We start from the raw sequence: 10643 nt of genomic DNA, 5'->3' as shown, positions 1-10643 counted from the left end.
GATTGTCCCCCTGTGATCTATTCCTACGTTTTCGCATTTTCAAGCCAACCATGAAAGAAGTACGTAAAAAAAAAAAAATTACAACGATAGCAACAAGTGAGCCAGGCATGCTGAACAGACAGAGAGGCTCCACCTTCGCTGGTTTGGTGTGAGAAAGCCATGCCCCGGAGGTGGACAGTTGTTCAGTATGACTCAGAGAGAGATGAGGAGGAACGAACGAGTGTGGAGTGAGGGACAGATGCGGTTGGGAGAGAACGTAGCTTGGAGATGGCCTGTAAGAACAGGGCTTTATGGCTGGATTTCCTTCGACACATGAAGAAGACAGCAAAATTGTTGCGTTCATGTTGAAGCGAATTGGCTCGCTTACTGAGCAAGACGCTGGCTATTGGCTCTTGGTTGGGTCATGACAGACGGACCCCGAGCCTCGTGGATGTCACTGAAGAAGGCGGCACCATTCTGCAGAGTGCCATGTATCGTCAAGCGCGATTGACGAAGAAGCTGCATGATGGTTGGTGAGCCTTAGTGTTGAATAGTGCTCATGAATTGCCTGACGTATGTTTGTTCCCTCTGCAAGACAGCAGTTTGGCGCCATTTTGCACACGTATACATATGCAGATAGAAGCACCTCAATTCCAAGTTCCACAAAGACCATTTATTGGCCAAGCTAAGTACCAGAGTGAAGGAGAGGTTTTCTTTTATTTTGTTTCCCCTTGTCTGTATTTAAGTCTGTGTGTGGAGGTGCCTCGATTTCGACTTTAATTCATCTCACGATTATTATTATATCTGAATTACTGTCCCTTGTAAAGAGTTGTCTATTTTCATTAAATCCCATGTTTACTTTAAATTGCTGTGTCCATGTATTTGTCGTGGGGTTCAAGTATAAACCCCCCTTGTGCTGTGCATCATCTATCTGTGCCTCTGTCGTTCCGCCAGTGCCGGACTCCACCCTCTCGTGCGCATTATAATCTCTGAGGATCAACGTGTCCGCCTCCTAACGAGAACCACTTGGCTATCTGGGCTGGCGTTGTTAAATGCCCGTCATCAACAAATTGGTTCGGGGGCATTAACTGAACCGTCAGTACCACTACAACATAGTCAAACTCCTGGCGGGCAATACATAATTTATTGGGTGCTTGTCGGAGAGCATGTGCAAAAACAGGGGGTCCCGTGGTCTTGATGTGATGCCTGATCTAGTGTTTGATGGGCTGGATAGCGCCGATGGGTGCGTTTTGGATAGGAAGTAAAAATGGACTTTCTAAAAAGTACTTTCACGACGATGGAAGAAAAAGATGGAAGACACGTGATATTCAGCGACGAAACGGTGGATGCTTTCCCGAAAACACTAAGCTGTGTCGAGGCAGCCAATATACGGTAATATTTGATGTCGTCGAGGAGACTGAATGACGCAAAAAAATCCACACCCAGGAGACAGTGCATGGTATTAGAAACAGTGAATGCCTAAGAAAATGAGTGATGGAAACCCAAATCAAACTGGAAGAGACGCTCTCCCAAAGTAGCAATAGCACTGTTGTTCGCGGATTGTAATAGCTATTTATGTCGATTTTTCAGTTCAGCAGGAGATGGCAGCACAATGCTCACCTCTGTCCCTGAATCTACAAGAAAACAAATTTCACTAGTACAATCCACGACGAAGAGAAGACGATTGGCGAATGGCCCAGGTGAATTCGTCGCCACGAGTTGTGCACCTCATTGTTTCCCTGTGACAGATACGAGCATGGTGCCCTACATTGACGAGCATTAACACCAGAGGTCATGTGGTACCAACACCAACTTGGAGTGTTTCTGGAAGGTGGTGAATGGTAGCTCGAGGTATGGCATTTCTCTGTCCCTGCAAGGGATATGCGAAGACTGGCACGACTGATGCTGCACAGCATGGAGCTCCAGGTTGAGCTCCTTCAGGCCCACCATTTCAGATTATAGCTGCGCAATGTGACGTGGTGGAGGTGTCATATTAGCCACGGTCGGTGTAACAGTGTCAACGAGATGATCAGCTAGATATGCAGTGGCGGGTTGTGTCAGCTCTTTATTAGCTGCAAGTATCATGCGGACGTGTGGTGTTAACCGTTTCAAGAACAACTCACGAAGGAGCAACTGGTTGAAGGTGGGATGGTGGTCTGCATATGATGTAGTAGTTGTGTGACTCTTCAATCTCCTAAATCCTCGGCTGTAAGGAGTTGGTGAAAACGCCAGTGGCGTTGTGCACTTTATGAGTGTGGCCTTCAAAGTCTTGTATTGTGCGTTCGTTGGAGGTTGTAGTAAAATATCTCTCACCTCTATCACATATGCTGGTGACAAGGAGTTAACGATGTATTTGAACTGGGTCGACTCAGGAGTAATGCTCTGGGTGTAGAATTGTGCTTCAACTTGTACAAACCACAACTGTGGGTCATTTGGCCAGAATGGTGGCAGTTTTAATGAAACCATTGCCATGGATGAAGCTGGTCGTGTGACTGGGAAAGGTATGGCAGCTTGGTTGTTCCTGGTATGGCGAATGGTTGGTCATTTGTAACTCCATGTCCATCCATTTGTATCATGTCGGGATCACCAATTTTGTGTGGAAGGAAAAGACGTCCGAGCCGTTTGGAATCTGAGTCAATCCTTTATTCCAATGGGTGACTGATCAACCTGCTCATCTCTCTTCTGGTTGCATCCAGTACCAGAAACCCCCGATCAACCCGAGCTCAAGCGTATTTACATCCTAGCGGGGTATGCTTCCCCATTATCTTGGGCTACTTTACCTGCATTTGAATTTTTTTCATTTATTTATATTTTCATTTACGGACGCTTTCAGGCAGTTCTGAATTTTCCTGGTATATCGGCTTCGATGTCTGTTGGCACGCAAAATTACCATTCTTCCCCCATCATCTTGGGTCGCTCACCTGCATTAATTTTTTTCAGGTATTTATTTTCATTTATTTATATTTTCATTTATGGACGCTTTTCAATGGTTCTGTGATTATGTTTCCGCGTGTATCGGCTTCGATATCTGTTGGCACACAAAATTCCAGATTTCTGCATCACCCAGAAACTTCCGAACATTACTATCAGTGAGTCAGTGATTGGTTAGAATGAGCTTTATATATTAGATTATAACATGAAATGCAAAATGATGCCACGACAAACTCACAGGGATACACAGTGACTTTGTTTTAAGCTCTACAGTCATTGGATATATTTTTGTGGATTCGTGTTCGACTAAAACTTCTGTCCAATGGAGGATGGGTAAGATTGGCATTTCATCACTTGGAGCACTGGGTCATTTTAGAAAGGCCTTTTAAAGCTGGCTGTCCAAAATGGTCCGATGATAAATTCCAAAAAGTAGTTTTAACAGAGTCAATTTATTCCCTGTTATCATGAGAGTTCATCAATGTGGAGCATTCTGCGTAAAACAATGTCGCACATCACACCAGAGTTGAACTATTTATCGACTTCTCAGAGTAATAACATCTTGTAATGATATACAGTTTGAGTTTACAAATAATGAATGCTCAACAACAATAACAGTAACACCTATGGCACGTATTTGAAAACATACCAAACGGTCTCATCATAAGCATGCCTTTTCTGCTGTATCTGTTCCATCTTGCCCCATATTCTTTGTCAAGCCCAAAAAAGGTTGCACTCACGAACCAAGCAGATAAGGGCGTGAATCGATTCAATGTTATCACAGCCCACCCGTGTCCCCGCCTCATACTCCTAGTGACCATGCAGGTTTACTCATTGTTTTATTTTTCAAATGTAGTTGGACTGGATACCAGGCATTGACTTTTCTGCATCACCCAAGAGTTCCCAAAGAGCTTTCTGATTGGTTAATGTACGTTTAATGCTTTGTATACATCTGTCACAACACAAGTTTCCATGTAGATAATTGACAATGCCAGGTATCAATCCAAGGGCAACAGGGTGCAAGTTTCCTACAATTTTTATGAAGCTTTCAATGAATGATTGGGAGAATTCGTGTCGCAGACTAAAGGGCCCATGAGCGCAGACATGAAAATGTGCACAAATAGCAACATAAATAATTATTTAATGCATGTATCAAGAATGCATCTCAGTTATACATATTTTTTATGAGCTCACATAGACTTTAATCAGGTGAGCTTATGTGATTGAGCAGTGTCCCTAGGTGAGTGAGTGAGTGAGTGAGTGAGTCAGTCAGTCCGGAAACACTCCAGTCATTATTGCTTGAACCACACACAATTTTGATTAAACTTGGCCACAAGCTTCATTTCTGATGCATAATGAAAGTTTATCGACCGCATCAAAATCTGCACTCATTTGGGGGGGGGGGAAGGGGGGATATATATTTGCTCTCTTCTCCGAAACTACACACACAATTTTGATGAAACTTGATTGCAACTTTCATCATCCATGATGGACCAAAGTGTATCAACCGCATCACAATCTACACTCATTATCGGGGACTATGGGGGAGGGGGGGAGTTGAACCCCAAACTAGGTATTTGCTCTCTCCTCCGAAACTAAACACATGATTTTGATGAAACTTGATTGCAATCTTCATCACCCATGATAGGCCAAAGTGATTTCAATGAAGCTTGACCACAACCTACATCACCCATGAGGAACCAACGTGTATCAACCACATCACAATCTGCACTCATTAACGGGGTGTACGGGGGTGGGGGGAGATTTGACCTCCAAAATAGGTATTTGCTCTCTTCTCGGAAACTACACAAACTATTTTGATGAAACTTGATTACAACCTTCATCACCCGTAATGGGCCAAAGTGATTTCAATGAAACTTGACCACAACCTTCATCACCCATGATGTACCAAAGTGTATTGACCGCATCAAACTCTGTGCTAATTAAGGGGCCTGTGCTAATTAAGACCACCATCTGGTGGACGATACCTCAGCACCACTCTGCCACACACCACCGCAATCTGACGAAGGAAGTTTACCCCGTGCTTTTCCTCCGATCATCAAAGAATGGGGGTCCCGAAGGCTTTGCCCCAATCTCGTCATCCAGTGACCTGCCCTGCGAAGGGCAGTAGCACAAGAGATACTCCCATGGAGTGGGTTTTCAGTTTTATTTGCGTTAATGGGTTTCAAGGAATGAAGTGTTTTACGGTGGCCGGAGTGCAAATCCTGCCACCAACCTCATAAAAAAAGAGTAACACAACTGCAAGAGGATGTCTGCAGACACAGTTGGATGCTAGATATGAATGCCTTTTGGCTCACAAGGAGCTCCTCCACCCTTTGACAGGTTTTGTTTTTATCCTGCTGGGTGTCCTCTTTGGATGTCAACTGCAATGATCTCAATATGAAGGATGCCAGCAAACAGTGCACATTCTGTGTATGAGTGGTGAAAGGATGGATATGATAACTGCAGATGAAAAGGTGTAATTCTGTATATAAGGGTTCTACAACTTGGTAAAGTAAAGCAAGCTTGTGTGGAAGGATTCCCAGGCAGTATTAATATCAGGAGAGGTGGAAATGAAGGACCAGTCTTGACATGATAGGGCAGCTTGCATTCCCTGCCAGTCAGCAGAAGTGAACTGCCAGACTATGACAATGAGGCAGCTCTCTGACATTAGCCAGAGGGATGTTGACTCTCACAAGCATATATCAGATGAACCTAATGGAGCAGAAGAGGAACAAAACTTCTAGTTGTACTACTTCTTGTTGAACAGCCATAATTGTGCTAACCTAACCTTCTTGAGGATTTTTTTTCCACTCAAGTCGTTCAGGAATGAGGTGGCCAGGCCCGACTTTCAACTTAAGGTGGAAGAAATATAGAATTTGTTCAGGGTGGAAAAAATTGCAAAAGTTGAAATACCCAAATCTTTCATCAGCAGAAGAAGTAAGTTCAAAATCATACTTATGTCATGGATCAGTGACATCTGCGATTGCATCACTCTCCCAGAAAGAAAAACATTGCTTGTTCCATTTGAGTTCGGAAACGTACCATTTTCAACATTACTGCGTGAAGAACGAGCCCTTGCTGATGCGACGTATCAACCAATGGATGGCTTTCTTGAGATGGTACACTTGGCTTTGAAACTCAGATCTGATGTCGTTGCACATCCTCTGTGAAAAGGTCTTTTTTTGTGAACGAGTACAAAATGGTGTCTCGCGGTCCTGACAGCCTATTCATGTTCCTTCAATTTATGTTTTGTGGCCAGAGTCTTTTGGAAGCTGACCCAGAGCCAAAAAAAAAAAACAGATGAAACAATCTGAGGATGCCAACCAGAATGAAGCAAAAATACAGACAAGGATTCTGAGTATTGCCCAGGATATCATGGATAATATCACTGGTGGCAAACACTGAACACCGAAGCATTTGGTCTCAGAATAACTCTGCACCAAGAAACAAGATCAAAATCACTTGTTGAATTTCACAATGCCGGAGATATCATCAGTTAGAAGAACATCTTGGAAGTTGATACAGCCTGGAAAGAGAGCACCCTGCACGCTATGGAATCTTGTCCTTATACTCATGTCCCTGCTCCCAGTACCAGAGTCTTGCATGGAACTCATCAACTGCTGCTGCTGCATCAAACAGTGCACAAGTGTCTGCTGCAATTGCAAGAAATCAAGACTGCTTTGTACTGCAGCATGCAGATGCCATGCAGCTGACGATATCTGCAGAAACATTTGAAGGAGGGTTAAATTGAGTGCAAGATATCATCATCATACTTGTTGCTTGTAAAATCGAAGATTTTGATTGGTAAGTCGATTTTGTTATTCAGCATGTTTGTTGGTTTGTCTGTTTATGAATCACCTACAGGTCACAATTCAAAACCAATCGTCATGAAACTTTACCAAGTTGTAGAAGCAGTCTCAACTGAGAAGCCCATTGATTTTGAGGTCAAAGGTCAAAGACCATCTTCAGGTCGAATTTCTAAAATCGTCATTTTTCATCCGATTGACTTGAAAGTTGAACAGGATTTGCACAATGCGTGACTGAATTGGGGACACCAACTATTTTAGGTCAAAAGTCAACTCAAGGTCAAACTTCTAAAATAATCAATTTTCATTTGAAAAATTGTCAATTTTCATCCGATTAACCTGTAGGTTAATCAGAAATCGCATAGTACTTCACTGAATTTGGAAACCAACTCTTTTTAAGGTCAAAAGGTCAAAGGCGAACTCAAGGTCAAACTTCTAAAATCATCAATTTCAATCTGAAAAATAATCAATTTTCATCTGATTGACCTGAGCTTTGATTAAGATCGTCAATTTTAATCTTAATGAAATGGACAATTTTATGTGTCCATAGCAACCTTTTGGAGAGGGGGGCCGATTTTGCAAGAACAGTATAATGCTCTGCACGGTCTTTTTCTTGTTTACTTATTTGCCTTGTTTGTTCACTTACCTGCATAATTCCTTTGTTACTTGCAAAAATCGAAGATTTTTCAAGCATATTGGTTGATTGTGTGCATTACTTTGTTAGTTTGTCTGTATGTTTATCGCCTATAGATCACAATTTCAAACCGATCTTCACGAAACTTCGTCACATGGTAGAGTTCGTCATAAGCAAGCAGCCATTTCTTTTGGAGATCAAAAGGTCAAAATGTCAACATAGGCCAAAGGTCAACAAATCTGTCAAATTTCTGAAATCCTCAACTTTCATCCAATTGACTAGAAATTTGAACAGGATTTGCATATCAGGTTGCTGAATTCAACCGCCAATTATTTTTGTGGTCAAATTTGTTTTATGGATTTCACAAGTATCGTGCTATGCATGATATCTTTCTTGTTTATTTGTTTTTATGTTTAAATCACTACAATTCCTGGCAAGATGGATAAAAAAGTATGACTCTATAGAGTGTGATTCATATGTTAATTTGTATGTTGTGTAACTTTGTCATATGTTACTCATATGTATGTTACTTTGCAATTTATATTTCTTTTGTACCATTTTCGATAGTTTTGGGTTGTAAGATGCCCCAAATTTGTACTTTACATACAATGCAGATTGTGTTTAGTATCACAAATGATAGGATTGACTGAAAATGTCAAATCAAAAGCATTATGTCATCAGTACCACATCATATAAGGCAGTTTTACGTTCCAGCCATTTTGAGTATTTAATTTTAATTCAAAAACAACAAAAAAATGCTTGTCATATTCAAGAAATGAATTCAGAATACATAAATCCTTTTAAAAAACCTATTTGACAATACAACTTGTTCTCAACTTTGGCAACCTCTTCTGAATGAATCAAAAATCTCCACACTTTCTGTAGTTTAACAGAGGTTATGATGGTTCAGCAAAATAACGAAATTATGTTTTTTTTTTTTTTCCACCATCCCACTAGACCCAGCTCATGTACAGGAGAATAAAAAAAAATCATAAAAGCTTCAGGTGGTTGCATTGGATTGACAGATAATCCTCCAATGTTGGATGGCTTTCAGACGTTGGATGGTCTCACGGCCAGAACTGCCCTGACTTCTCAAACAGTTTGAGGGCAAATATATTCCTGTTGATGATCCTGAGAACCCCAACAACTTCAAACATCATGAACATGGTCTAGCAATACAGAAAATGTTTCAGAGTTTCAGATGCAGGTTGAGAGCCTTTCCATAACCTTTGAAGAATGTGAAACCCCTTCTTGAAGGACTTCCCAGAGCTATTAACTCTCACAATAAAAGCAGCATGCAAAGATCAGTCATTGATGCACTATGCTACCTGGAACATATTGGCAAGTAACAATACCAAAACGATGTAAAAAAAATGTGCGAGAAGATCACACATATTCTATGCATGAACCAATCAATTGTTTTTTCCCTGTTCAATAATCCCCATTCAAAAGTAACTTCTAAGCAAACGGAAAAGATCAAAGAGCTCTGATATAATGTTGAACTCTTTGGCCAGCTGTATATCTCCATGTAGAATCGGAATGGAGATTTGGAGGAATTTTTTCCCATGAGATACAATCATATCCACCTTCGCTTTCAGACTTTGGAAAGCTTCATTTACCAAAAACAAAGTGTCAATTACTGCAGTGTGTTGAACAGAATGGGCAACTGGAGGCACTTGTGACATATGACTGCAAAATCATGGATGGGGCTGTTATTGTCCATTGCCTTCCCACTGAAGGTGTCAGCACTTCCAAAGAGTATACAGACAGGGTGTTTACGAGTTACCTGTAGTGGCAGTTGCAAGCTACTGCAAGGCTGGATAATGGGTGGGATACGTACAGATCACACAGTCTGAAATAATCTACCCGTGAAAAGAGAGGGGAGGGTGTATGCATGAAGATGTCTTCCCAAACTAAACTGCCAGGCAACTGGATGAACTTCCTCCTCCTGTTGAAAAGTTGTTTCCTGTTGAAAAGAACAAGAAGGAACTATTTGCCTATCCCATTTCAAAAGTTGTACATTTTCCCTCCCTCCCCCCTCCCCATCCAAAGCTGTGTACATAACATCAGGAGAATCTGTGGTATCCATGGGTTATAACATCCCAATGCCAAACTGCAATAATAAAAAAGCTGACACAAGGATTGTTGTCCACATGTTACAAGCTCTGGAGCAGGTAATAAAGGTAATCCAAGTACAAACTGTGGACAGAGATGTTGTAACCATCGTTGTTGGTTAATTTCTGTGAACTTGCTGAGACTCTGCCTTTGACAGATATCCGAGTAGGCTTTGGAATGTGCAAACATTACAGATCTGACAGTGTCAATGCCATCTGTTAAAACTTGGGAAAGCAAAAGTCACGTGCTCTATCAGTGTTTCACGCATTCAGTGAGTGTGACGTTGTAGCGGCATCATTTTGCCTTTGGTTTTGTAAAAATGAAAATACGCTTGAGCTTTGGTGTAATGGCGTTTCCCAGCAGGGGTTTTGAGAGTTTTTGACCCTTGTGATTTAATAAAGACTAGAGAGTTTTTGGCCTTCGCGGTTTAATAAAGATGGAGCACAGCTGGAGCGATGATGGGATGAAGGACCAGTGAGGGAGCGATGAAGGTGCTAAAGAAGGAGGTGGCAGCAATAACAGTGCAAGTGACCATGTTCTCACTACATCACAAAGAATAAAAGACATCTGAGATATTTGGATTCCGAGTCAATTCCGTATTAAACCGCAATGGTCAAAAACTCTCAAAATCCCAGCCGGGAAATCCCGTTATACCAAAGCTCAAGTGTATTCACATATTACAAAACCAAAGGCAAAATTATGCCACTACAGTGTCACATCTCCCTTCAAGGGAAAGGGAAAAACAATCAGCATGGGAGGCTTGGGAAGTGTACGAAGAAGTAACAGAGACATTTGTCTTCCTGGCCTCCAATCCCTTTGAGGATCTGAATCTGGATTCTGAGCACTTCAAGCAGCTTGAGAGACTGACTGTCATCCTTTATGACAGGACGAGCCTTGTCAACAAACTAAGAATGGAGCTCTTTTGTCTGAAGAACCAATGCATCGACAGATTGCCACCAATACAAGATGCCCTTCTTCAACATTATCGACGAGCAGTGTGCCAAGCTGAAATCTGGACAACCAGCGCGTGCACGCAGCACACACACACACACACACACACACACACACACACACACACACACACACACACACACACACACACACACACACCTTTACCATCACCTGAATAATTTGGCTGGGTCACGATGTCAGGATCCTGGATGTCATTTGGTAAATAA

This window comes from Eptatretus burgeri, chromosome 10 (assembly GCF_056783735.1).
Source record: "Eptatretus burgeri isolate ZD-2024b chromosome 10, Ebu_testis_v1, whole genome shotgun sequence".
NCBI lineage: Eukaryota > Metazoa > Chordata > Myxini > Myxiniformes > Myxinidae > Eptatretus > Eptatretus burgeri.
The sequence above is the reverse complement of the archived record's forward strand: the minus strand, read 5'-3'. Positions refer to the sequence as shown.